The sequence below is a fragment of the Mastomys coucha genome, unplaced genomic scaffold, assembly GCF_008632895.1.
Source record: "Mastomys coucha isolate ucsf_1 unplaced genomic scaffold, UCSF_Mcou_1 pScaffold22, whole genome shotgun sequence".
Classification (NCBI taxonomy): domain Eukaryota; kingdom Metazoa; phylum Chordata; class Mammalia; order Rodentia; family Muridae; genus Mastomys; species Mastomys coucha.
This window is the reverse complement of record NW_022196905.1, coordinates 226,912,831-226,940,673: the sequence shown is the minus strand read 5'-3', so window position 1 is coordinate 226,940,673 and position 27,843 is coordinate 226,912,831. Positions and strand designations below refer to the sequence as shown.

Here is a 27,843-nt window from a genome sequence, read left to right as displayed (position 1 = left end):
AGAAGAGAAGAGAAGAGAAGAGAAGAGAAGAGAAGAGAAGAGAAGAGAAGAGAAGAGAAGAGAAGGCAGGCTTCTTGTCACTCTCCCATGGGTCAATGCGCTCAGCCCACCTAGGTTGTGCTTCTTGGAGCCCTCTGCCCTTCATGAGGGCAAACTCATGGCTCCCTGCACTGGTAGGGGGCATTCTTCTTATTGTCCTAGCCACCCACTTGGGCAGAATCAAGAGTTTCAGCTCTAGGTTCCCTGAGGACTGGTCTGAGTCTCAGAGCCTACTCAACCTTACACACAGGTGAGGAGAACATGAAAGACCAGCTGCTGGGGAGCACAAATGAGTCCCAGTCTGGAGCTCTTCCTGCTAAGGGCTGAGTAGGCAGCTTAGAAGTGCCAGTGTGGACCGAGCAGACAGAGCACCGGTGCCTCCTCCAGCAGTCTCCACGTCCTGTACTGTGAGAGCTGGTATGCCCTCTCCCCGCTCTCTGAACATGCACTGTCTTTAAACTACAATATTAAATTTTTAAAGGTTTATTTTTAAAACAAAGATGCAGCTTGTCAGATTCACATCGATCTTCATGCATCCCAAACCAAGCCATGGCTCCTCCAAGGCCATCTTCCCCGAGTCTTTCCTTCCTCCTTGTGTGTGTATCTGTCTGTCATTTCTCCACTGCTGCTCGGGCCAGACCACAAGAGCAAGCCGATGCTTCTGCAAACTTTCCTTCTGTCCATCAACTTAGTGTTGGCGCCACCCTCATGCCACAGGCTGACACTGTGTGCTCTTGCTTCCTTTGTGTCCCTGTGTCCCAGAGCTGACTCGGCACCAGGACAACACAATCATTTCCTGCATGGTGCTCCCCCCTACTACTTTATGATGGGTACTCCCCACTGCACACCTCCCACTGCTTCCCATTCACTGTCTCCTGCAATCATGTTAGACAGACCCACCACCACCCCCACCCCCACCTTGCTATTTGCGGTGTCTGGCACATTGCTTACTCCAGCCACCGCACCTACAGCATCATCTTCTGCAGGGTCTGTTCTTTCTCCAGAAAGCCCCTCTCTCCTTCAGGGTTTTACTATTAAATCTATTTAAAACTACACCCCCTCCCATGACAAACACTCACTCCCTTCCTTATCCTTATCCGGGGCTCACTGCCATGTGTAATTCTATACCAGGCCTGACAGGAGGCACACAGCAGGCACGTGCTGAGCAACCAAGGCAGCTCTCTATTTACAGACTAAGAAAACATTCCTTGCATTTTCTCCCAAGAAGAAAGCACTGGCCCAAGAGCCCAAAGAACGTGATTGTCTCTGCTAAAATTATCCACATGTTCCCATACATCAAGGTTACAGAGATGGCACCAAATATGTTCTCTGAGGTTGTGACAGCTGGCCTGTGGGTTGCCTGATGTTTATCGCCAGCAGGCAGAGAAAAGGCAAGGTACTCTACCAGAAACAGTACCTATGTGGTAGGTTGGGTTTTACAGAAGTCAGTTGGAAGGGTGCCACGCTCAAGGTGACAGGATCTTTAGCCAACACACAGTGTAGAACTCTTCCATGCCCTCAGCCACCTGGGGGTCCTGAACACCCCATCTGCTTCCTGCTCTTGGCTGCACACACTTAGGAAGCCATCAGATGCTGAGGACTTAGAATCAAAGTGTCAGGAGACCAATGGAGGAGCATGCCAGGGAAGAGGAGGGGACAGTCACCACCACACACCAGGTTTTACTGTTACATTCCAGAAAACTCAAAACCCAGAAGAATAGCCTGGGTTCAAGAAGTCCCTGTTTGCTCTTGTATGTATGCCAGGGCCTCATGTCAGGGGAACTAAGGAGGACTGTGAGGCTCTGGCAGAGGCTATGTGGCCAGAAGAGAAGGGAGGAGCTTGTGAGGTCCGAGGATGGAAGACATCCATAGCTGAGCCCTTGTCTATCATCCTTTACTCCAAATAACCCAGAGAGACCAATGGGTAATTACATCCTCTCCCCGATTACAGGTTAGGGTCTGAGGATCTTCAAGGAGGAGCAAGAAAGAGGTACAGCTGCTGGAAAGGACCACATCCTTCTGTGCATGCCAGGCCTAAGGACCATAGTGATCTAGGGGAGACTACAGCAGAGGCCCACACAGCCTCTCATCATGGGCAGACATCAGACCAGGCAGGACTAGAGACCCATTGAGGATGCCCCTACCCTGGAAATGGCACACTGAGTGCATACATTTTGTGAACCTCCCCATTACCAGGCTATCTGTAGACTTTTTTTTTCTATTTATAGACTTTTATGAGAACCTGAGTATAGGTAGGAAAAGAGGCCACAAAAAGAGACAGAACTTGCCAGGGTTACAGAGCCCAGTAGCAGTAAACCCACCATTAGTACCCCCAAAGACCCAAACTAGGAGCAAGCAATCAGCTCAGGAGTTCCCTCAGTCCATTCACAGCCAGGAGCAGGTTCTGCATGCAGCCAGTTCAGCCCCGGTAGTCACAAAGACCACACAAAGTATCCAGGGGTCTCCCACATGGAGAGTCTCACACACTTCACTGACAGCTGTGTTAGCACCTTGAGAGCCTTTGGTAGGGTTGACTAGCCCACCACCTGGGAGGCTCAGCACACGGGGCTCCTTGAGGCCCCCCGAGCTGCCACTCCTGTGAGGTTTCCTCAAAACCCACCCGGGCACCTGATCTGACGCTTGGAACTGTGTGGCCCCGAGAAGAGCAGAGGAGGCTAAAATCCATGCTGAGTCTGGACAAACTCTAAAGAAGTCATAATCTAGAAAGGTCCTCATAGGACCACGCTAGAGCCCAGAGCCCTACCCAGAAATGGAAACTTTGCATCTTCGTTCTTTCATTTGATTGAATCAGGACATCCTCAAGGTACCAGAGACAATCCTCGCCTTAGGCTCTGCTTCTGGGGTACTAAGATCTAAGATGGGTTCCCACTGAATTATCTGCACTTGGGGACCCCCAACCCCACATGGTGACTTCCCAGACAGCGGACAGGCCACTGGAAGGTCAGCTGCTCAATCCTGTATATACCAGACAGAGCATAGGTCCAGACGCAGACATCATATCAGTGACAGTCTAGCCAGTGAAGGGCAGGATCTCACACCAGGACTCAGTCTCTGCTGGCAGAGAGGAGGAACATTTCCACCCTTCATCTTTAGGGGGTCTCATTCCAACACACCCAGGCCTTCCTGAGCATATCGTTCCCAGAGCTCCTCTCTTTCACAGAGCATCCACCTACAACCCTAGGGTGAACTTCAGATCATTCTCTGAAGGGTGTCTTGGTCCCTCCTGACTGTATGTGCTACAGAATCTGTGAGTGGGAAGCTCCTGTCCGGCCCCTCCCGGTGTCTGTATCTATCCCCCTCCAGAGTCACTGATCATCTTTGGATGTCTTTCCTGAGCAGCTCAGACTCAACACATAACTGCTTAGTGTGAGGCTCGCTTGTACAAGATTTGGAACAGATTTAAAACAAAACTTCTTTGTCTTCTATCTGGAATTCCTATGTAACAAGGAAATCCTGGCTCTCCCCTACTCTCATCCACCTGTAGGTCAGGGCTGACTTCTCCCGCTAACCATGATGACAGGCACAGGACGTGACCTAACCAATGGGCACTGTGCAGTGTCTCAAGCCAGGCCAAAGAGACCCAGTACATTCTCAGGACATCTGCGATAATGAGGCTTGGAATTTGCAACTGCTGGAAACATTTACTTCCTTACGGGAATCCTTAAGATCCTAGCTGAGTAAGACGTGAACCCAGGAAAACAGGGTTCAGTGAAGCAAGAAAAAAAACAGGTTACACCACTATCTGAGGCCCTAGATCAAACCATGGCTGAAGCTGGGTCCCCTTACACCCTTCAATGATGTGAACTGCTAAATTGCTTCCTTCTTACTCATACCTCTCTGAGCTTGTTTTCCACCATGGCTGCCAAGTCCTAGTTAATGTACCTTCCTCTTACCACCAACACACTCTGCCGGGCCCAGAATGCATGCCCCTAGAACTCCCAAGTTCACCCTTTACCATGACTGTCCCACAATAACATTCCCATTACTGTCACAAATAACAAGTACAAAGGGAAAAAATGTATTCAGGCTCATAGCTTGCAAGCATATCCAACTTGCTGCCCACCGACCACATTCAGCCAAGGGTAGCCACAAATGCATGTCACACAGTCATAAACTTTCTTAAAACATTAATCTTTTTGTGATTTTTTGGGTGGGGAGTACCTGATTGAGAAGTTCTTGAGTATGAACTTTGTAAATGGACACATCTGCTAGAGAGCCCAGGCTGTGGTGAGGCTCAGACTCCTGCTGGTGAACCCTGGCTAGGCTGTCCTGGGGACCAAGCGTTCAACATACAGGCCTTTACACTCACCCCAGTTATGACGGTGTCCCTATGATTATAGCATCTTAAGGGGAACACCTTCAAGAGAGAAAAGTGTTATGACTAAGGCAAGGAACACAAAAGCAACTGGCACTGTCTAGACTTGGGGACATGCCGTCCACTGCTTTCTGCCCCTTCCTTGAGTGGCCACCCCCACCTCACTGGCCCATCTTCCTTACCTCTGCACACATGCTTCCTTCCTCCTCGTGTCTCTTCCCGATTCCTTCCTGCAGACTTCCAGAGAAGCCATCCTGAGATATGGCATTCCCACTCAGTCCTCTGCTCTGGGATGCCCAGTCTCCTGCTTCACTTTCTCCCTATGCCAGAAGCCCTTCAGACTCACAAGCCTAGCACGCACATGCACACGCGCACATACACACAGCTGGCAATGGAGACAATGGCTCTCCTTTCTTCACGCAGACTGAACTTTCTCTGTGTTGAGGAAACCATCATCCTAGACAGAGGCAGAGACTGGGGACGGGGCATCACAAGTCAGGGAGGGCAGCAGAGGCAAAGCACTGGGCTTTCAACGGTCTTCACTGACATTAGGCCGGGGACAGGCACCAGCTGGCCTCTGTCGGTATCTAGCTCTGGCTCCTATTCAAAACACAGGCCAGTGATGCTGGTGATGTGGCCAGCCTCCAGCAGCCGGGTACTCTGCAGCAGCCATTGCTGCCCAAGAATGAAAACAAGACAGAAGACCACTCATGGAGGCCAGCCCCCCAATATGGAGACAAACACTTCAAGCCTAGATTCATTCCACTTCCAGGCAAGTGGCTATCACTAGGGCCTGGTTCTTCAAGTGGCCATTTGGGGCTAGCCTCTACCTGTTTCTAGTTTGGCAGGGTTATAGCCTGAGGCCAGCTACTTGCTCATAGTCAAGATCAGGTGGATGATCTCTGCATTGGCAGGACTCCTCCACTGCTTTCCAGACTGAAGGGTAGAGTGGACATGGCTGAGACTCCTGCTTCTAAAATGCTTGTTGTCAGTTTCCCAGGCTGGCCCTGAGCTCACAGTTCTTCTGTCTCAGCCTCCTGAGTGGCTGGAAGGTGGGCCTTCACATAACACCCAGTTTTAGATTTCTTTTTAGCAGTGAAGTCACACAGCACATGAGGAAGGGTTCAAATATGGACATCAATAGGATCTGTTTTGAACTCTGTCCTGGATATCAGAAGTAGGCACTACCACCTGAGGAAACAAAGATCAAGAGCAGCTCAAAACAAAAGAAAAGAAACCCTCCAGCAAGTGGCTGAGCCAGCAGGCCAGGGCCTGAGCCAGACCTCCATCCTCTCCAGAGGCTGTGACCTAGCTGCCTTTGGAACAGAAGCCCAGTGCAGCTGAAGCAGCCCTGCGGCCCCAGAAACAACTCAGAAGCTAGGGCCGGCACTGGAACAAGGCAGCTTGGTGATCCGAAAAGCTGGTATATAGCAAAGCCCCTGCCGTAGGGTCCCTGTCCCAACCTGGGCTGGAGTGCTCAGCCTCTCCATTCACAGGAATTTCCCTTCTGCAGATTGTTTTCCTTCCCAAGCAAGCATGCTGCAGGACCTCGTGGGACACCAGAACCCCTACAGACCATCCCTGAGAAGGTGTACCACCCTTCAGGACCCTGAGGTCCCATCTGCTCTGGCTTGTCACTTGGTTCATTCCAGGTCCTGAAAAAGGAAATAAATGGCATTCTAGTTTGAGTCAGTTGCTATGATGAAACACTATGGCTAAAAGCAAATTGGGAAAGAAAGGTCTATTGGACTCACACTTCCAGGTTCCAATACATCACTGATGGAAGTCAGGGCAGAAACCGTGGAGAAATACTGATGCTGGATTGCTCTCTGGCTTATGCTTAACTTGCATTTTTTTTTTTAAGTCACTCAGGACCACTTGCCCCAGGAACAGTGCTGCCTACAGTGAGCTGGACCTTCCCACATTATTTAACAATCAAGGCAATCCTACATGGTCCATGCGAGGGGATTCCTCCATTGAGACTCCCCCTTCAGATGACTAGTTGACAGTCAAGATTAACCAGAAAAAGCAGTAAGCTCTCTCTCCCTATAGAGACTCTTGGATCCATCCACTATTCCAAGAAAAGGAATAACAATTACCTTAATATCAATAATTAGTCTTTTAAACAATACACTCTAAGCTTCATTAAAATAAGTATGGTAGGCTCTGGGCTCAGAGAGATCCTCTATAAAATAATGTGGATAGCAATTTGGACAGATGTCTAGTGTCAACTTGGGGCCTCCACATGCATATACGAACATGTGTATGTATGCACACATGTCTACCTACATGCATGTGAAGGTGAATACACTCATGCATGAGTACCCCCAACACACACACTCACACACACACACACTCACATACACACACACACGCACACTCATGCAACTCACACACACGCATGCACACACGCACACACGCGCACATATACATGCACACACTCACACACACACACACACACACACACAGTAGAACAGCTATACTATGGGAGGTGATGGCTCTACTACCCTGGATTAGAGACCTCATCTGGAAAATGAAACTTCACACCGAAAAAAGGTACACTGTTTTTCTCTTCAAAGTCTGAGTTGAGGTCTATCAGCCATCTCCACAGAGTCAAGGAATCTGTCCGGCTGCTGCCTGATCCTTGTGCAAGTCATGAATCACTCCTGCAATTCATGCACGTTCTAGTTGGAGAAGCCCTGGTCTAGTAAAGAGCTGGCATTCTTACTCTCAACTTAGTGCACAATATACTTTATATGCCTTAGCCCATTTGATAGTCGTGAAAAGTCATGGATAGTCATGGAACTATTGAAGGGGGTGGTGCTGGTGCCAAGGTCCTGTTCCACAGTTGATTCTTGATTTGTCAGGAAAGAAAGCTGGGGGTCAATTGCTGGGTGGAAGGTACAGGCGGGACTTCGGGGTGCCAGGAGGAAAGGGCAGACACAAGGAAGGAGAGAGAAGTTTCTACCATGCTTTGGAGGGAGAAGAATGCAGCATCCATGTGAGGTCTCTGGAGAGCAGAGGCCTGTGGCCACCACTACAGGCAGGTGGCCAGGGATGTTTGACAGGGGCTAGGTGGGACTGGCCACTGAAGTTTAGGCCAGGTGGAGAGATGGAGATAATAAATTGGTAAGGGAACACTTTTCCAGGCAGGAGATATCAGTGCCAAGAAGGCAAGTTGTAAAGGAACAAACTCTGTGTGTGTGTGTGTGTGTGTGTGTGTGTGTGTGTGTGTGTGTGTGTTGTCCAAGGATTCCAGGGAGGCCAGATGGAGGCTGGTAGCGCTGCCCACTTCCCAGAGCCAAGGCAGGTAGAGCAAAAGGGAAGCTGGGAAGGGGCTGGTAGTGCGGCCAATCCCAAAGAAAAGGCAGTAGCATAAAGCGACGTGCAACAACTATAGCTATCTCTATTTCACTTGTTCGTTCATTCATTCATTCATTCATTCATTCATTCATTCATTCCTGTCTGAAACAGTGTTTCATGTAGCCCAGGCAGGCCTCAAACTGCTGATCCTCCTCTGCCTCTCCAATCCTGAGATTACAAGTCCATATCATCATGCCCAGCTGCCCTCCCTATCCCATAGATGAAGAAGCAAAGACTCAGAGAGGCTGAGTAAGTCCCTCCAGGACACAGAGCTGGCAGAAAGACGAAGGTAGGGACGTTAGGAGCAGCTGGACAGCCAGAGGATCCAAGAGTAGAAATAGCTAGTAGCCTGCTTCCCCATGGGGAGGAACAACCCTTCTAAAGAGGAAGAAGGCCAATTCAATGTCTCTTGAAGCAAAGCAAGATCAGTGGGAGGGAGGACCCAAATTCTCTACTCCTAGGTCTAAGAACCAGGGCAGTCCAACAAGGAAAGGGCTGGTCAAGGAGTAAGCTCTCTGTCATAGGAGGCATCCAAGCAAAGGCAGGAAGCCCTCTTTAGGATACCCAGGAAGCAATTCCTAGCTCGTCAAGGAGTATATCTTAACAGGTTGGGCTTTCCTCTCCAAACCAAAGCCAGGAAAATTCTTTCTGTATCTTTGAGATGAAGCCAGAGGCAACACTAAGGAGATTAAAAGATGCCACAAGCTTCATCAGCCCTTGAGAGCATCCAAGGCCTTAGAAGCCTTAGCAGACAGTCTCTAATGCTTTAGCCCAAACACCATTCAGATCCCTGACACAGGGCACATGTGGCCCTCAGCAGATCTGAGGTTTAGCTCAGCAGGCCCGTGGTTTAGATGCCTACTATTCTTAAACTGAGTGGCCAAGGCTGGGCAGACCCCACTTGCTGGTATCTTCAGTAATACAGTGCCATTCTGGTACTCCAATAGGAACCTGTCTTCCAAGAAGTCAAAAGCAGGAAGATGCTACACAGGTGAGCAAGGTATGCATGGAGGTAGCAGGGCTGGGGCAGGGCCAGCCACAGATGAGTCCCACAGAGTAGTGTGTTGGCCTCAGCCTCTGTCCCGCTGAAGATGACACTCGACCCTGTAGGGATGTGCTGGTCTGAAGAAGCCCACTCCGTCAAGCTGGAAGGGGTCAGAGGGCAGCTTTGAACAACTGTCTGTTTCAATGAAGATGTAGATGATTATACGTGTATCTGCTACACAAGCAAGCCTGTCTTTAATGGCAGCTGTCATTTTCCCGTCACTGCCAGCTCTCAACTGGAGAGGAAGCAATACCACCAGGCCAGCATGGTAGCACATGCCTGCAACCTCAGTATGTGGGGGTTCCAGGCCGGCCTGGATGACGTGGTGACCCCATCTCGAAAACAAACACATAAAACCCCAGAACACTTCCAGAGTCACAGACCCCAGCATCCTTGGCCAGGCAGAGCTGCGGAGTCAAACTTCCAGGCCTGGAGTCAGCATCAAGACTGGACTAAGCCACAAAGCCCAGTGTCCTGGTCCAGCTGAGCACAGAGACCAGGGTGTGCGCTTGAGGGCAAGGGGCAGGCCTGGCTGTGTAAACGTTTGGCTGCTGGATTCTGAAGGCAGGGAGGCCTCCAGAGAGCCAGCTCCACAGTGTTAGAAGTCAGGCCAGCTTTCCATTCCCAGCATTCCAGCCCCAAGTCCCCGGGCAGGCCTGCTAGCCAGAGCTCTCAGCTCCTTCCAGGCCTGGATTGACTTCCAAGGCAGCCTCTTTCTCAGTGAAGAACAGGCCAGAATTCTCTGGCCAGCTATCCACGCTGACAGACCCCAGCTGCTGGGTACCACTCCTCTCTCCTCCCACCCTCGCAGAAATCCTAAGCAGACACCCTGGAAAGGCTAGCTCAACCCTGTCCCTGCCCAATATTCAGTCTCTAACACTTGGACTTCAGTGACTCTTATTGGTCCTTAATGCCACGGGTCAAAATCTGAATGATGAATGGTTTTCCCATCTACCCACTGGGACTCTCTCCAAGGCCTGAGAAGGAATCCCATGAAGAGAGGTCTGAGGCCATCTGTGTTCTGAGACATTTGGGGCTCAGTACTGGCTATGCACATTGCCAATGAGCCCTCCAGAGAGTCAGATGTGACAGAATGTGTTTGAAAGAGAAGGGACTGATCACCCTTGCTATCCAGTCACAGAGGACTCCATAGAGCCACCTAAGATAGTACAGGCCCTTGGTTTCCCACGAAGGCCAAAGAAGATACACCAAATGGCCCCAGTAGAGACCGTATATCTATGTGTCTGTGGCCTACAATGGCTTCTCTGGTGGCTGGCCTTTGAATAACTGTTCCCATCTGCCACTCACTCATCTGGCCAGACACTGCTGCCACATGCCTTTACCCTTGCCTTCTTTTGAAACCCTTGCAACACCCCAGATTCTATGATTACACCAGTTTAGTTTTTCTGTTTTGTTTTGTTAATCGTATGAGTATTTTGTCTTGCACATATCTGTGCACCTCATGCAAGCCTGGTGTTCATGGAGGTCAGAAGAGGGCATCGGATCCTTTGGAATTGGGAGTTACAGATGGTTGTGAGCTTCTTTCTAGGTGGGTGCTGAGAATCGAACTCTGGTCCTTTGGAAGAGCAACATGTGCTCTTAACCACAGAGCTATCTCTCAACCTCGACTATACCAATTTCAAAGAGAAGAAAACTGAGATCCCAGATAAATAATGGCCAAAGCCACATTCAGAAAGCTGTCAAAACAAGACTCCGCCCAGCTCCAGAGCCTGCAAGCAGGAGTTTGCTGACCTGGGCAAGCAGGAAAGGACCTCTCCCCTGGCTGGGGCTGACCCCTAGGTCACATCTTGACTCCACATTCTTTGCAATAGCCTCACATCTGGGTCTTTGCTTAGCTACACGACCTGTCAGCAGGACAGGGATAAAAGTAATACTAAACCTGACATGGGACAGGGGACTTCACTTTGTCCAAGGCCTGTCACTGTGATAAGAAGCGCCTATGAAACACACATGGAGAGGCGACTGGTCTAAGCCAATCTTATTCTATCCCAGGTAGCAGTCAGCCAACCTCTCAACTGCCCTCAGGTGCTATAAGTCCAAACTAGTTCGGTCCAGATCAGTCCAACTCTATGCCAGTCAGGCCAGCTCAGTCAATCTGGCTCAGCTCAGACTTGATCAGCCCAACCCTAGTCAACCCAGATCATCTTAGCCCAATCCAGATCAGCCCAGTTCAGACCAATCTAAAGCAGCTCACCTCAGCCCCACAGATGTGCCCCACCCAGCCCAGCCAACCTTGAACAGTCCAGAGTCAGCTTCCCAGCCCAGTCCAGCCCACACCTGTACAACCTAGACCAATGATACTCACCAGCCAGTTGGCCCATGTGAAGGAGAACAAAGGCTTGTGTTAAAACACTAAATGTTGGGATAATTTATTACATAGCAACAATTAAGAATTAAACAAACTATAATGACCATTCTCTTCTGACACAGGAGAAAAATCTCTTTCACTTGATCTTAGCCAAAGGCCAGGAAGCAATGGGAAAACTTCCCTGGAGTCTCAGGACAAAATATCCATATATAGAACTCCCCTTGCGTTACATGAGTGGAACCACCACATTGTTTTGTTTTATTCTTTAAATATTTTTTAATAATTTAAATGTGTGTGTGTGTGTCCCTACTATGTGTGTAGAGGAACCCAAAGAAGTCAGAAGAGGGTGTTAGAGCCTCTGGAGCTGGAGTCACAAGTGGTTTTAAGCAGCTCAGTGTGTGCTAGGATCCAGATTCTGGCGTTGCAGAAGAGAGACAACAGCAACTTTAACTTCTGGGTCACCTCTCCAGCTCTAAGAGGCGTCTTTAACTTTTTTTTTTTTTTTTTTGGAATGTTTACATCCATCTAGGAAGATATTCTGGGAAGAAGGCCCATGTGTAAACATGACAAAGTTCATTTGTCTCATACATGTTCCATACACAGTCTAAAGGGAGCCTAATTCAGTGTTCTTAGGATGCTATGTTTAAAGTACAACCTGCCCACACGATGAAAATTTTCCCTACTGTGGCATAATACTGATGCTCGAAAGGTTACATGGATAGAAAGCTCAGGCTGTATATATATTATTTGCCCCACAAGTGTGAAAACATAAGTTCAATCCCCTAAAAAAACAAAAAAACAAAAAAACGTAGTCCCAGTTTTGGAGAATGAGAGACAAAAAGAGGCCCTGAAGCTCACTGCACAGCTCCATCCAATGAAAGACCCCGCCTTAAAAACAGATAAATAAATAATAAATAGGCTTGACAGTACCTGAGGACTGGTGCTTGAAGTTAACCTTTGACTGGCGCTCTTTCTCCCTCTCTCCCCCTCTTCCCCCCCTCTGTCTCCATAACCTTCTGTCTCTCTTCCACCTGTTTCCCCTATGCAATCCTCTCTCCCTCTCTCTCTCTCTCTCTCTCTCTCTCTCTCTCTCTCTCTCTCTCTCTCTCTCTCTCTCACACACACACACACACACACACACACACACACAGAGTTTTAGATTTTGAAGCATTTTGGATTTCAGATCTCCAGACTACTGATGCTGCGGCCATTCCCTACGTGAAGGATAAACTCATAAAATCACAGAGGACTTTGTGTGTGTCCTGACTATATGTCAGAAGAGGTGATCTTCAACCCTGGCACACGTCTGTGCATAGCCCTGAAGTAGAAGCATTGGTTCCTCTTGCACTCTCAGTTACTCATGAGGCAATGTTATCCCACAGGACAGGTGACAGGACACACTTCTTCCACACCCTACTGATATGAAGCCAAAAGTTTTTGGATTTGTTGTACAAAAGCCACTTCGAACCTAGAGGCTCACCCTGACCCTGTAGCCATCTCTGGATGCTTCGGACTACTGGGCTTTGCTGAGGAATTCTGCAGGCTCCAGCTGAGTCACTGGGAGCTTGGCCTGACTGGTACCCTGAACTGGTCCAGCCTTTCTGGCACACTACTGGGACAGCTAAGAGGCCGAGATAATTTGGCTTCTCTCTGCTCTGTTCAGCCTTGGAGGCCCCACACGCAGTTTTTCTAGCAAGGTGACTCAGCTTCTCCATTGACCACTATGGACAACAGGAACACAAAGGAGAATACTCCCAAGCCAGCCCAGGCACCTCTTTCCATGGCCTCCTCCTACTGGTTAAAATAGTGCCAGGTCTGCCCAAGTTAAAGTAAGGGAGAACATTCTTCCAAGGACAGCAAGCTCATCAACCACAACTCTTGACCTCCTGCTGCATGTAGTCTAGCTCCAGGTCTTTGCAGACTGGGTCCTAAGGCACAGCAGCAGTGCCTTTTGTCCCCTCAACCCCACCAGGCAGAAAGAGTGCATCGAGTCCCCAGCACATTCAACTTAGTGAGTAATTGGTACATTTCCATCTGACCCAAGATGAAGGCAATGGCCTCAGCCCTCAGGACAGCTGCCAGAATCCTCCAGGATGAATTCACACAAGGACCATTGAGTAACAATGAACCCCTCCCAACACACACAGGTGTCTAAAGACAATGTACCACTGTGCTCTCTGCCAAGACCTCAATTTGGAAATGAGTACAGCAAGACCCTGGGGGACCTAGAGTAGGGCTCTCTCTCACCCAGGACAAAAATGACTTTCCTATTGGTCAGGCTCTGGACCTGGCTGAGGATGCCCACACTGAGCAGCCTGGGAGAGCTTACCATCAGTTAACTACAACAACAATCAAAGGATAATTAGCAATAGGCTCCAAATGTGAGATCTGAGGCTCACTTGGTTCTAATGGACTAATGAGCTGAGATATCCTTGGGCAGGCAGTGCACTCTGGCCTTCCAGAACATAACAAGGAGGTCTGCGCATCAAGGCTAGCATTCCTACAGCTGCGATAGGCACCTTCCTAGAGCTGGGCAGGTAATGCTCTCTAGCGTGATCACCAGGCAACCTTGCCACCTCTGCTCCTGCTGCCACCCTGAGCCACTGGTCCTGCAGCATCTGAGTGCTGGGCACTGAGGGGTCCTCCTGCCTCCTGCTCTACTTGGCCCTCTCCAAATTAATGCCAGTCAGGATAAGGGATTCACACCAATACACAGCCATTCTGTCTTCCCAGGTCCCAATTCACAGCCACTAAGAGCCATTACATTGTCATGAAGAAGAAAATGACTATTAGGCTGGATAGATGGCTTGCTGGTTAAGAGCACTGATTACTTTCAGAGGACCTGAGACTCCTAGCCACAAAGTGGCTCACAACCATCTATAACTCCAGTTCCGGGGGAGTCGACACCTTCTTCTGATTTCCATGGGCACATGGTGCACATACATCCAATCAGGCATTCATACACATAAAATATGTCTTTTTATAAAACAGTAAAGACTGGTCAGCTCTGTGTAGCCCAATAGCCCAGAGCCACAAACCCAGAGAGCAGGTACTTGCTGCTTAACTAGCTCTCTCAATCCAATTGCTCTGAGTTAGTGGTAGAAATCCCATAAGGCAAGAAGAACTGGGAACCTCAGGTGTAAGGGGACAGAAGGTGGAGGCTCCGCAGAGGTGAATCTGGGTCTTTGCAAAGTCGTGGGTACAACTGGAACCCCAGCAGGTGCCCTCCGAGAACAACAGCACACACAAAGTGAACACAGTATCCAACGGGGAGTACTTTGACCCCGTGGGACTGTTTCAGGGGTTCTCAGGGCTGACAAGCTTGGAAATGAGTCACTTAACTGGGAGCAACACTGAGTTGAGCTAAAGCTCCCATCTGATATTCACAGCATGCACTGGCACAATAAAGGTTCTGAGAAGCCCTGCGAAAGAATTTAATTGATCATTGTATATGATGTTCCCCAAACTTATTTTCACACAGAATCTGCCTTTCCCCAGAATCTAGTGGGATCATATATTGGAGGAAGATTCTCTAGGAGATAGGGCAGAAGTGGCAAGTTCCACCTCAATCCTACAGGAGCTAGGTTACTCAAACACATAAAGTGGGACCTTAAATATTTGCTCAGGAACCAGTATGGTTACTTTTAATAAATAAAGAATTATTTTAACTTAATTAATCTTAACAAAGAATAAATAAGATCTTTTTTTAAAAAACAAGACAAGGAAATAAATAAAGAAAACAGAGATAGAAACAAGCAGTAATAGTACTGAGCGCCATGAGCCTCGGGGAGACACAGGCCTGCCAGGGCGTGGCTGCCTCTCAGTTCCGGCTGTACCTAATGAGGTTAGAAATGAGGGTATGGGGTGCAATCTCAGCACTCAGGAGGCTGCGGTAGAAAAGCATTCACTCAAGGCCAACCTGGGCTACACAGTGAGACATTTAAGGCTGGGGTGCAGCCCTGTGACAGAGCCCTTGCCTCGCAGGTGCAGGCTCTGTGTTCCACACATGCATGGTGGCCCAAAGGAGAAGTTGTTGTTAAGGCTAGAGACAGCAGTTCTTCCGTTTTTATACAAAACTCCAAAATCTAGATGTCTAAGTAAACTCAGCATTTTAAAATGTGGGTCAAGGGGCTAGAGAGGTGGCTCAGTGTTAAGAGCATTTGCTCTTCTTGCAGAGGACCAAGTTATGGATTCCGTCACCCACATCGTATCTAACAACCACCCACAACTCTTGTTCCTGGGGATCTGATGCCTTCTTCTAACCTCTGTGGGTACCAGGAATGAACATGAAACACAGACATTCATGTATGCAAAATCTTACACATAAAATACAATAGATAAATCTAAAATGTGGATCAATCGAAACCTTCATGGGGACCATAACACCCACCAGGCTGCATGCTCTGCCAAGCAGGACACAGTGGTGACTGGTGCTGCTGTCCAGTTTACCTCCAGAGGACCCCTAGGAAACAATGCTGTTGAGCCAGTGCATGCGAGAGCTGCCCTCAGCTGCTATATATCCATATACCACTTTATATTTTGTGGTAGAAGAGGTGGTGCCTCCCACAATGTAGAGTTAGACACAGCCAGCTGAAAAAGCCACAGAGGATGCCAGACGTCTGCAGAGGGAAAATTACCAAGCTAGGTCTTGAGAAGAAGTAACTGAAGCTCCACAATCCCTGCTCCTTTGCATAACATGTAGGCTCAGATGGACCATCACCAAGCCCATCTTGCATCTAAGCGGGGCTGGGATTAATTTCCACTCAGGGAATCTGGACAGAAATGGGACCTGCACCTGGTGGTCACGAATCCAAGCAGATGAAGAGATTTGGCAACTGAAAGCGAGCAGAATGAGCCACAAGATGGAAGTCACCAGGGCTACCAAACCACTTTGAGGCCAAAAGCCACCTTCCAACACACACACACACACACACACACACACACTTGCTTGTTGGGGCTGGTGCATGATAAAATTCTAATGTACTGGGCCACTGCATTTCCAAGGTTTATTTGTGCTGGTGTTGGTTCATCTAAAACCAGAGCAAAGGGAAAGAAAATTATCAGGAGTGGAAGGACAAATCCTGGGGAGCAGAGAAGAGCTCAAGGCAAAAAGCAGCAAAGGAAAAATCTGCCAGAGGACCAGTCCCTACATCCTTCGTGCAGTCCTCCCAGAACAAGGCCAGCTCCCAAACTCCAGGGTTCAGTTCTGCCTGCCTTGATCAAAAGCGACTTCCAGGGCAGGGAGATAGCTCAGTTGGTAAAGCCTTTGCTGCACAGGCTTAAAGACTGAAATCCAACCCTGAGCAGCCATGGAAAAAGCTAACATTTCAGGCACAGGCATGTAATCCTGGTACTAGTGAAGCATGGACAGGTGGATGCCTGGGTCTTACTGGCCTAATAAGCAACCCTGGTTCCAGGAGAGGGGGAGGGGAGACGGGAAGGGAGGGGAGGGAAGAGATATCTTTTCTTTAAAAGAAAACAAACAACAAACAAACAAAACAAGGTAGACCACACCTGAGGAATGATACCTAAGGTTGATCTCTGTCTTCAACATGCACACACACACCCCCAACACCTGCAACTTAGAGAAGCTGTGAGGAGGTGTCTCCTGAGACAGACACTAAACCCAGACTGAAATGAGAATGGTGGCTCCCAGGGGAAGGACCGGGATGAGGAGGAGATATGTTACTCTGTAACAATATTATATCAAGATTGTATAGACTAGTGTATTAAAACAAACAAGAGCTAGCAATATTGTATCAAAACCTTAACATTTCCTAAGCTTTCTGCAGGGTTAATGCACCATCCTGATCCTATGGTTGGCCAATGTGGGTGTCTCTTGACTATACTGGGGCTCACACCCCAAATCTAGCTCTGAAATGTTAGAACAGACAGACCCACGTCCCCCCTCCTGATCTATTACCACATGATCAAAGCAATTTGGCAAAGAATCTACATCTCACTAGTGCCCAAGGCGTATTAAAGCCAAGGATTCTCATATCTGGACTCTTTCATCTCTGGGGGAGAAGTGACCAAACACATTCATGTCACTGAACTTGGCCACAGAGAGTGGCTCCTCCAGGCTTTAAAATGGGTTCACTTGTACAATACACACAACTACCAATTACCAAAAACTCATAACTTGTTCAAGGCAAGGGGTAGGAGGATCCTGAGAGGCCATGAGGAGTGGGGCCAAATTAGCATAGAATCCCAATTTTGAATAGAAGGCAGCCAGAGACCACAAGGCTAGCAACCAATTGTAAGGACTTCAAATTCTGAGAAAACTCTGAAGCCCAGGGATGGGGATGGACGTGGTGGGCTCTGCGGCCAAGTGGAGGCCAGGTGCACCCCAGAGTAGGCTTCTCAGCCTTGGCCCTTCTGAAATTAGGCACCAAAGCATTCTGTTACGGAGGGCTATCCTTGGCATTGTAGAACACTAGAGAATCCCCTTCCTCTCCACCAACTATATCCAGAGTACTCCACCCAGGCAGGAGAGAGAGCACTAGCCAATGGCTCAAGCTTCCCTTATGAGTCCTGCTACAGTGAACATGAAGATAGATGCCCAGGCCAAAACCTAAACCTGCTGGTTTCTCTCCATTTGTTAAATTTGGGTGACTAATTAAATTCACATTTTTTTTCATGCCAGGGATAGAATACAGGTCCTCACACATTAGACCCACACATCTTTACCATAGAGCGGGTTATTCTCCAAACCCAATTAAATTGTTTTATGCAGTCAGAGCCGTAAAACACACAGGCATGACACGAGCTGCCACCCCCACCAGCTCTCTGCTAGCTCCACAAGGAAAAGCAGTGCCTACTTCCCAACATCAAGTTCCTGAAACCTGTGACCCATGGCCCAGGAAGAAGACAGGCAGGTGAGGATGCCACCCACTTCTGGGGATACCACCCCTACCTCTCTTGCCAACCCTTGTCCTACACCATTTCCCGGGAGCTCAGCCCCAGAAGTCCAAAGCCAACTTTGAATGGGTGGCACCTCCTCTTCCTGCCTTCTCCCACACTACGACCACCTCACGCTGATGTTCTGCAGCAGGCCTGGGCCAGTGCCACTCTGTGGAGCAACTGACACTGGCCCATAAGCCCACGAACATTTAGCGTGGACAGGCCTCCTTCAGGAAGGCTCCCTCTCTCTCATCATCTCTCCCGCCCTCCAAGCTGCAGAGCTAGAATCTGGGTTACTAGTGGGGAGGCAGAAGAGCCTAATAAATCTCAGACTATACTTCTTGGCTTAGAAACACACACACACACACACACACACACACACACACACACACACACACCACTTACTGAGTGTTGAAACAGCTTTGCAGGCCTCTGAAGTGTGGCCCTCAGAAGTCCTTACAGTACCCAGCTGCATTAAATCAAGCTGCGAGGAGCACCAGGCTATGCTTTTCAAGCGCACCCTGAGCTGATCTGACGTTTAAAGGAAAAAAAGGGAAAAGTTTCCGAGGCATCCATAAATCCCGAGGAGAGGAAGTTTCAAACTTGGGTGTTCGCAGTCCGTGGCTCCCGCATGGAAACAGCTTGGTTTCATGTATTTGGTTTTACTGTTCAAACTTTAGGCCTTTTAACTTTTTATTTTTACAGGGCTCAGAAGAAAAGAGAGACGGAGCCATTTGCTCACTGAGTGCCAAAGAAAACCCTAGCAGTTCCCTCCAAGGGCCTCTGCCTGAGGAGCAGTGAGGCAGGACATGGGGGGCTCCTGGCACACTTCTTATAGCTCCTCCTGTCCATGGAAGGCCAGGCCTGTGAGGCCAGCTACTAATTAGCTCTGACAAGATCAACTGAGGCCAGTTCTGGGGAGCAGAGACCAGGCAAGGCTATCACTGAGCTGTGGCCACCAGCACCAGCAGGAACAAAATGGAGCCTCTCTCAAAACAAGACAAGGCCTGCCTGGCCCCAAGGAATCCTAAATTTAGTCTTCAGGGAAAGACGGCTGTGTGTGCCCAGCCAGAGAGGCCCAGAGAAGTCGACCGAGGTAAACCAGCTCCCAGGGCCCTTAAGCCCCAGCCTCAACTTGTGGGTGACTCAAACCACTTTCCTATCCTCCCCCTCCTTCATTTTCTAGGTGCGGTCTACCCATTTGCTCACTGAGAAAACTGAGACCCCTAAGTAGCAGTAGTGAGACAGGATGAACACAGGCAGCCCAGGGTTCACACCCGATCAGAGTCTACACTGACTGATCCAGGAAGAAGGCCCTCAGCTACCCAGTGCCTCAGTTTTGTGGCCTGGGAAATGGAAGCAAGAATGCCCACTTTGGAATGGTATACAAAGGTACAACATGTTAGGATGTATGTGCACATACGTGCCTTTTGTTTGTTTGTGTGGTGTGAATATATGCTTGTTGAGAGGATGGTACGCATATGTGCACATGTGTAGGCCTGATGCTCAGTGTCTTCCTCCATTGCTTCCCATCTGATTTTTAAGACAGGCCTCACTAACACAGCAAGACTCTTCAAGAGTTCCTGGGAGCCTCCTTCCTCTGCCTTCCCAGAGCTAGTATTACAAACCTAGCCTTTTGCTGCTGTTTTATACGGGTGCTGGGGAATCCAAATTCAGGTCTTCACGCTTGCTTAGCAAGCACATTCCTGACCGAGCCATCCTCCCAGCCATATGCACACTTTTTATGCATGTGTTTGTGTGACTGTGCGTCTGTGCGTTTTAAAAGGCTGTCCCCAGGTCCTCTCCAGATACATACCACATGTGGCCATTGTTTGGCCCACTCAGCCTGTCCCCCACTTGGTGACAACAGTGCCCTGCTGCTCCTCTGGGTGGTCTTCTTTCTTGCAAACCTCCACCGAGCAGCAGAGCATAGGAAGGGCCCAGACCCCTCACGGCCCCAGCCTCCTGACGGGTGCTGTGCCTTGGCTTTGAAGTGTCCCTACAGGCTGGAGGTGCACACATGCCTCAGCTGCTGGCACTTTTGAGGAGGCTGTGGAACCTCAAGGAGGTGGAGCCTGAACAGGGGAAGTAGGGCACTGGGCCAGGCCTTTGAAGCCTATACCTGCTCTGGTTCCTAGCTACCGCCTCCTCCCGGTCTGCGCTGATGTGAACATCCTCCTCCGCACGCTCTAACTACCATGAACTGAGCTCCACCATGAGCACCCAGGGTTCGGCCCAGGTGTAAAGCCCCTCACCCCTTGGGTCCATGTGGAGTTGCTAGGGAGGAGGGCTCAGGAGCAGAGACCAACAGAGTTCAGGCGTGATCCTACAATGCACAGGCTAGTGTCATGGATCAAAATCAAGCTTTCTGTGTCAATAAGGAGGTTTAGAGGGTAAAGGTGCTTGCTTACAAACCTTACAATCTAAGTTCAATCCACACACCTCCCAATGGGAGACGAGCCCAACTCCAAAGGTTGTCCTTTAACCTCCACATTTATACCATGGCAGACAAACACACATGCATGCACACATGCATGTATGCACGCATCAATAAAACACGAGTTTTTATTTCAATAAACCTTTCTTCTTTAAAAGTAACATAAACAAAGCAACTTTAGCACAAGGGGGCTCTACAGCTGCCCTCTACCTTGAGTTACCTGATGACCAGAGGAAGACCTGCAGGTCAGGGATCCAATGTTCTAAAGGTCAGGGGCAGATGAAACACAGAAGGAAATAAGATGTGCTCACAAGGACAGCTTTATTGAGCACCTGGGGTTTACATGACCATTGGAGTAACCTTATGTACACCACTGCCCAAGGAGAGGAGGTCCACTGACAGCCCTATTTCACAAATGGGAAAACTGAGACCTCAAGCCAGTAAAGCTGCCTAAACTTGCATTCATAGGCAGCAAGCTCTGGATTTAAATATATGCAAGTATAGCATCCTCTTTCTGCTTCTCTGTGTGGTGAGGTAAGCATCCTTCTCCCCCAGTAGCAATACCTGGTTATAATACACCCATGCCAGTGAAGAGCCAAGGGCTTTGGGCTCACTGGTGCCCTCCAAGTTTCTCTGTTTCCCTGAGCCAAACAACTGATCCTTGACACACACCTACTACTCATCTAGAGCACAAAGGACAGGTATGGCAAGCCATTTCCCATTGAGCTGAAAGCCCCAGGGACATTCTACAGAAATACCAAAATCTACTACCACCACCAAATTTTAGTCAGGAGCACAGAGAGGTAACTGCACTTACTATAGCACACAGCAAAGCAAGTTCATTTCCTAAGTACAAATCCATGCCTGTTACACATCCAGCATTCTCATGGGCTTAGCAGCAATAACCTGTCAACGGCAGAGTGGACAGTTCCTTCAGCTGCCACGGGAAGAAGTCACTAGTGGCCAGTGGTGACGACCACTGAGAAGTAGAGAAGCCGATCTGATGAGGACCCACTGTCTCTCAGGCTCTGGGGTGGACAGGGAAGTGAGCGAGAAGAATTTCAAGCAGACAAGAGCATGTGTAGACGCTCAGAGGCAGGACCAGAGCTAGGCAGAGCGCCTGTCTGGGGCAGAGCGAGTGAGGAACAGGTGGTAGGGAGGGGCAGGAGAGAAGCAGGAACTGCTCCATCTCTTCTCCTCAAAGTCACAGAAGTCACTGGAGAGATGCGACTGACAGGGGAAAGTGACATGGTGCATGCCTGCCTGTCTTCCTTCCTTGTTTGTTTGTTTTTGTTTTCCTGAGTCCTGGAAAACACTCGATCCATAGACCAAATTGGCTTGAAATTGGCTTGAACTCAGAGATCCTCCTGCCTCTGCATCCTGAGTGTTAGAATTAAGGGAGTGTGCACCACACCCAGTGATGATACCTTTTTGTACTGTGAATGTGCCCTGCTTGGAATGCAGATGGGGACAGAAGAGCCCTCCATGGGCCATATGTCAGTGGCTGACACTGGCTGAGAACAGTGTGGCCATCTGTTGCTCAACCAGGAGCGGTGCCAGGTCTGAGCCCAGGCCTCTCAGGCACACAGAGGGGTACGATGGACAGCCTGGGTTCCTATGTGTGAAGGGAGGAAGCCTGCAGACACTGGAGCTAAACCCCCTCCCACAACCTCCAAGCCTGATACACACACATGTCCTGCTCCCACCAGGTTGTGGACAGCAGATTGTGTTTCCGTGGATGTACTGTGACAGGCTATCTCCAGATCACGTGTCCCCAGGAGGCACACTCTTGGCCTCTCGCAGGTGATGGCAGCATATAAGCCGTTTATACTGTGAGGCTGCCTCTGCATCTCCAGGACAGGGTCCAAGTCACCACCAAGTCTCAAGGCCTTGATAAGAACTGTTCTGGACAGAACAGTCAACCATCAGTGGTCCCCTTCTGCAATCTTACACAGCCCTCCCATCGAAGGTAGCCATGGGGACAATTGCCAGCATATCCTGGCCCAGAGAGCTGGAAGGAATATAGCCAGGAGGTTCTGTTTGAGCCAAGCATGGAAATCTCTAGAAACATCCCGGCAATGTGCAGAACCTTCCCACAAATGCTCTCAGCAACCCATTCCCCACGTGGGGACACAGAGCTGACAGATGTGGTCACTCGGGAAGCAGGGTACTCCCTTCAGACCTGTATGTACACTGTGAGCGACTGCCTAGAGCTGCCATCTTTCTGAGGGACTCAGAGCTGCCTACACCAGAGCTCTGGGCTCACTTCAGGGTCTGGATAAGCACAGACGTATAGAGATGAGAGGGCATTCGCCCCAAGTCACACAGCCAGCGAGTGGTAGGGGGTGGCACCAGTTTCAGGCCTGACTGTGGAAGCCCTGCTTCTTGCTGTCCACCCTCCCCAGTACAAGGCTCGTTCACATCCTCACCTTCTGCAAAATGCTAATGCCACAGGTGACAGAGCATCTGTTCACTAATGGCATGTATAGCTGTCCCTTACAGTTTAAGAGAAAAAGATCTTTAAAGTCTAAAGAACCAACCTTCACTGCCTTGGGGACAGTAGCTGGCCTTAGAGAACAGTATTGAGTAGACAGTACTGCTGTCCAAGAGAACACAAGGGATGTAAGTTCAAACTCCTATAAGCTACAATTTTTAAGTGAACTTAATTCTGAGGTTATTAAAGCCAGTGTATCCAATTATTTATATTTTAAAAGTGTCACCACATATAAAAAATATTTTAAAACAAATGTTACTGCAGGGGAATGGCTGGGGGTAGGGAGTTGGCTCAGTACTTGAGGGCACAGACATCTCTTGCAGAGTACCTGCGTTCATCTCCCAGCACCAACTGAAGTGACTGGTCCTCAGGAGCACCTTCCTATGAATACGCACACAAGGAAAAGTAGTAAAAATAATGTCCCAGGTAGGGGGCAAAGAGACACCGTGTTGGTGGTATTGCTCTTACATCAGTCAGGGACAGAGCAAATAGCAGTCTCTTGTTCATCTTAGCTTGGTGGCCAAAGTGAGCTTATGCCTAGGACTCATAAAAATAAAATCAAATCCAAGCAGTGCAGCATGGGAAGAGGAAGACAGAGACCCGTGGACCACCATGCCACCCTTCGACATGACCTCCTGTGCACAGCACAGGAGGGACATGACACCTATTTGCCACCACACCAATACGGCACAGATGGAGGATGTCACCCAGGGGCCCGCCAGCCACGTGGCCAGCCTGCAGAGGGACCCACCACAGTGTGGAGGTCAGATGGGAAAGAAAGACATGGAGCGGCTTGAGCTTTATGGAGAGAGATGGAACTGGAGACTCGAGGGTGGAGAGGACGAGCAAGCTGTGAGAGGTAAGCCCCACCACCTGAGGCCATGGTAAGGTCCAGTCCAAGCTGCTGCTGAGGAGTCCGAAGCTATACAACAGCAGGGGTTAGTGTCAGTGTTCATACTCATATTTCCACTAGAGAACACGATTGGGGCAGTCTCCAGGGACTGTGGATGTCCAGGAGCTGTGCATAACTGGCCCCACCCCTCACTGGATGCTGCACTCTGGAGAGCTGGCCCCATCTCTCCCTGGCAGCAGGGAGAGCCAGAGCTAGCCCTGCCCCTTACCAACTGCAGCACTCCTGGGCCCTATACCTCGTCTGGACAGCACAAAAGAGTTGGCTCTGATGGGCATGGGTGAGCTGGGGCTGAGAGCCCAGGAGGGCTAGCCCTGACACTTATCTTGCATGAGGTGGCATGGGTGTGGGAGTGATGCCTTCCACCCCTACCCCCCCACACACACACACACACAACCTGCAGTAGCTGGGAGACCTGGCCTTATTAAGGTCATGAGAACAGGAGAGTTGATTTTGTACCTCACCAGCTGTCGTACTCTGAAGAGCAGGCCATGAACCCCTCCTGGGCAACATAATGGAGCTGGCCCCGATGGCAAAGGTATGTGGGAGAGCTACCTCAGTCCCTCACAGGTTCCAGCAGTTGGACAGTGGGGCCGGCATCTTTACTGGGCATCACAATGGAGCTTGCTCTGGAGGAGTGGGTGTAGGTGAGCCAGCGTGAGGACGTGAGAGCAGGAGAGCTGACCCTGACTTCTGCTAGTGATGGCAGCACTGGGTGGCCTATCCAGAGCAGTGCTGGAGAGCTCACTGTGGTGGTACAGAGAAGAGAGAGCCAGCAGGCTGACCAGCTCAGCTACCACCCAGGCCCAGACCAAGGGCTCTGAGTTGACCCACCCCAAAACCTCTATCATTTGGGAACACTGGGATGTGTGAAAGGGCTAGTCTTGCTGATCCAAACCTAGAGGATCTCCTTGATACAGTGTAACAGGATAACCAGGAGTCCTGGTGAGGACCTAATATTGATTGTACCACAGAAGCCAGAGATCTTGAACCAGACCAATGACTCGTTGCAATGAGCATCTGCAAATTAAGATATGTGGACAAAGGGACAGACTGTGGGATACACCGTGACACATTACAGCTTCCACCATGAGATGCTTTCTATGCTTTGTTGGTTGTTGTTGGTTGGTCGTGGGTGTGTTTAGTTTTGGGGGGGTTGCAAGGGCATATATGGAAGGATGGGGAGATGAGCAGGGTGCATGATGTGAAACTCACAAAGAATCAATAAAAAGTTAATAAAATAGTAAACATAAATCCTTTTAAAATTGTTAACTAGGAATTTTATCCTTCCTTCCCACACAAAAGCTTTGGGATACCCTGTGCCTCTGCACTCTGTGCCAGCCATATTTCTTTGCTCGTCAACCCTGCAGAAGACAGAGTAGGCCTTTATAGTTGGCAGGGCCCACCGACTCCAGCCACTCGGCTGAAGCTAGGCTGTGTATCTTCCCTAAAACTCTCAATAAGCAAGCTCTAATGAACTTTGACACCGAGGAACCCTGGACAGAGAGTCTCTATCAAACCCCAACTGGCAGGTTCCATGCTGGTCCTTAGCACCTGCTGTGGGCCAAACAACAAGAGGACCAGTTCTTGGGGAGATACAAGGAATGCAGGACACCTGCACGGTGTCCCTCTGCAGGAAAGAGATGAACTGCAGTGCAGCCAGAGACCAACCCGGTTTCTCTGAGAGCATGCTCACGCTGTTTTTATTGCTAGTCCCTAAACACAGTGAGACAATCGCTTCAGGCATTTCAAATCATCAGCATAGGTTAAAAGAATAGGAGGGTGTGTGTGCCTAAATTACACGCACATCTTGTCATTTTTATGTAAGAGACTTGAGGAGAAGCCCCAGGGACCAATGTCCCAGGAAGGCTATATTTACTAAAAGCTACTGGTCATCAGGCCCTGAGGTTCCCTACTCCCCTGTTTTAATTCTCATTATCAGGAGAGTTCTTACTATTTCACCTTACTGCTGGGAAAACAAAGACATATATGTCATCCACACCCCTCTGACTCGGACAACCCAAGAACACATCAGCAAAGCAGTGTGAAAGCTTCCTGGAGAGAGAAGGGTCAGCTGAGGGAAAGCTTCCAGAAGAGGGAGGGACATGGTATCCCAGTGTCCTGGTCAGGAAGAAGGAAGCAGGTCCCCAGGATAAGGCAGGGCACACATGCTCAGGAAACATGGGACCAGGCACGCCTGATACAAACACAGGCTCCACGGAGCCAGGGAGAAGCAGGAACTCCGATGCTGACACAGATATCTCACCACCGGCCTACTCACAGGCACTGTGTGAGAAGGGTCCAGATTCAACCACCTAGTCCTGAACAGTGCCCACTACCCACTCCTGGGCCACAATGCCAGCTGAATCCAACTTCCCAAAATATTTACCAGAAGGCTCTGGGCACAGACTTCACTCTGTAAACTTGGATGCGACTCCAGAGCTGAAGAGACAGATCTCCCGGAAACCCAGATAAACTTTCCTTCACATTCTAAATAATGAGAAGGAGGTGGGGAGGAGAAGGAAATAAATCAACCCTCCCCACCACCCAACTTGAAAGGGATTATGGTCTAGAGCAAGGAGGGAGCAAAGATGCCGTGTCCTTATCGGGCACAAGGCCGCTCCAGACACAAACAAAACTTTTGGCAGACTCCTTCTTCCTCGTCGGAAGGGGAGCGCCGTCCTCATGCAGAGGCTCAAAGCCACCCTGAGTACATGCAGGCTGATCTTCCCCCAAAATTTCTGAAAAAAAGAAGGGTCCCTTCTGGGAACCAGGACACCAGCTGTAGCTTGAGCAACAGAATAAGGCCTGTGACCCTCCAAGTCCCAAGGGTAGCTAACCCAGAGTTCAAATCTCTCACTGATTGGGCCCTAGTGATGGAGAGAGGAGGGGTGAGCTGACTCAATAGTATGGGGAGAGGAAGTCGTGTTCCCTGCCTCCAAACCACGGGTGGGATAAAGTAGATAGCAACCATAGGCTAACAACCCTAAGTCCTAAGGACATACCAAGAAGCAGGTACTGCTGCTGTCTCCAGATGACAGATAAGCCAGAGTCCCATGACCAGTAAAGACAGCACCAGATCTGACCAGACCTCTAGATCTCATCTGGGCCCTCCCTGCTGGTGTACCCTCTTCCAGTTTCTGGCTCCATCTTCCAGTTCGGCCTGTCTCCATCCCTGCCTGACACCCTAAAGTTGCATAACCCTAAGTCCCCATAGAAAGGAAAAGAGAACATGGCTGCTTGCTCACCCTTCCCCCTCCCTAACCCATGCCATCTCCTGGCACCCACTCCCATTCTAGAAATGCAGCCTGGCCTCCCCAGTGTCCCATCCAAGAAGCAAGCTTTCCAACATAATATTTTCCTCCCACAGAACGTGAGAATAAAGGGCTCTTTGCTTGTCTCCTGAAATAACTGGCTCTCGCCATAAAGCAACCTCTGCCCAGTAAAAATATTTCTGTAAAACTTGGTAACTCTATCTGCAGCTCCTTTTCTGAAAGTCAAAAACCTTGGAGAATGAAATACGGCCAAGGCAGACGTTATGACAAGCTCATGAAGTCATGTCTACCCCAGGCAGTCCTCCCGGGCACAGTGATTAATTTGCTGTTAACCACAGGGACTTTGTGTCTTAACACACTCAAAGCAAAACACCAGTTCACATTTCTGCTGAAACAATACCCACCATCCCAGCTCAGGGGGCAGCCAAGTGGGCAGCAGCGCCATGGCTGGGCTCAGGGGCTTGGGAGGATTCTGGAGAGTAGAGAACCCCTGAGATGGCCATGACCCGCAGGTGAGTCACTCTCTGTGTCTTGGCTTTGCTCACTGGGGCAGTGAGCGTTATAAAATAAGTCAGGGGTATTGGACTGAGACTGGGGACCTCTACAGAAGAGTTAGGAGAAGGATGGAAGGAACTGAAGGGGATGACAACCCCATAGGAAGACCAACAGTGTCAACTAACCTGAACCCCTAGGAACACCCAGAGACTAAGCC

At 49.6% G+C, this 27,843-nt stretch overlaps 1 protein-coding gene and 1 pseudogene across 1 annotated transcript in view; one reads left to right on the top strand and one right to left on the bottom strand.

Annotated features, from left to right (window-relative positions):
* The window catches only part of Nkd1 (NKD inhibitor of WNT signaling pathway 1), a 74,624-nt gene that overhangs the window by 29,484 nt on the left and 17,297 nt on the right, over positions 1-27,843 (bottom strand). The window lies entirely within an intron of this gene.
* On the top strand, positions 23,365-23,496 carry LOC116071765 (annotated as a pseudogene).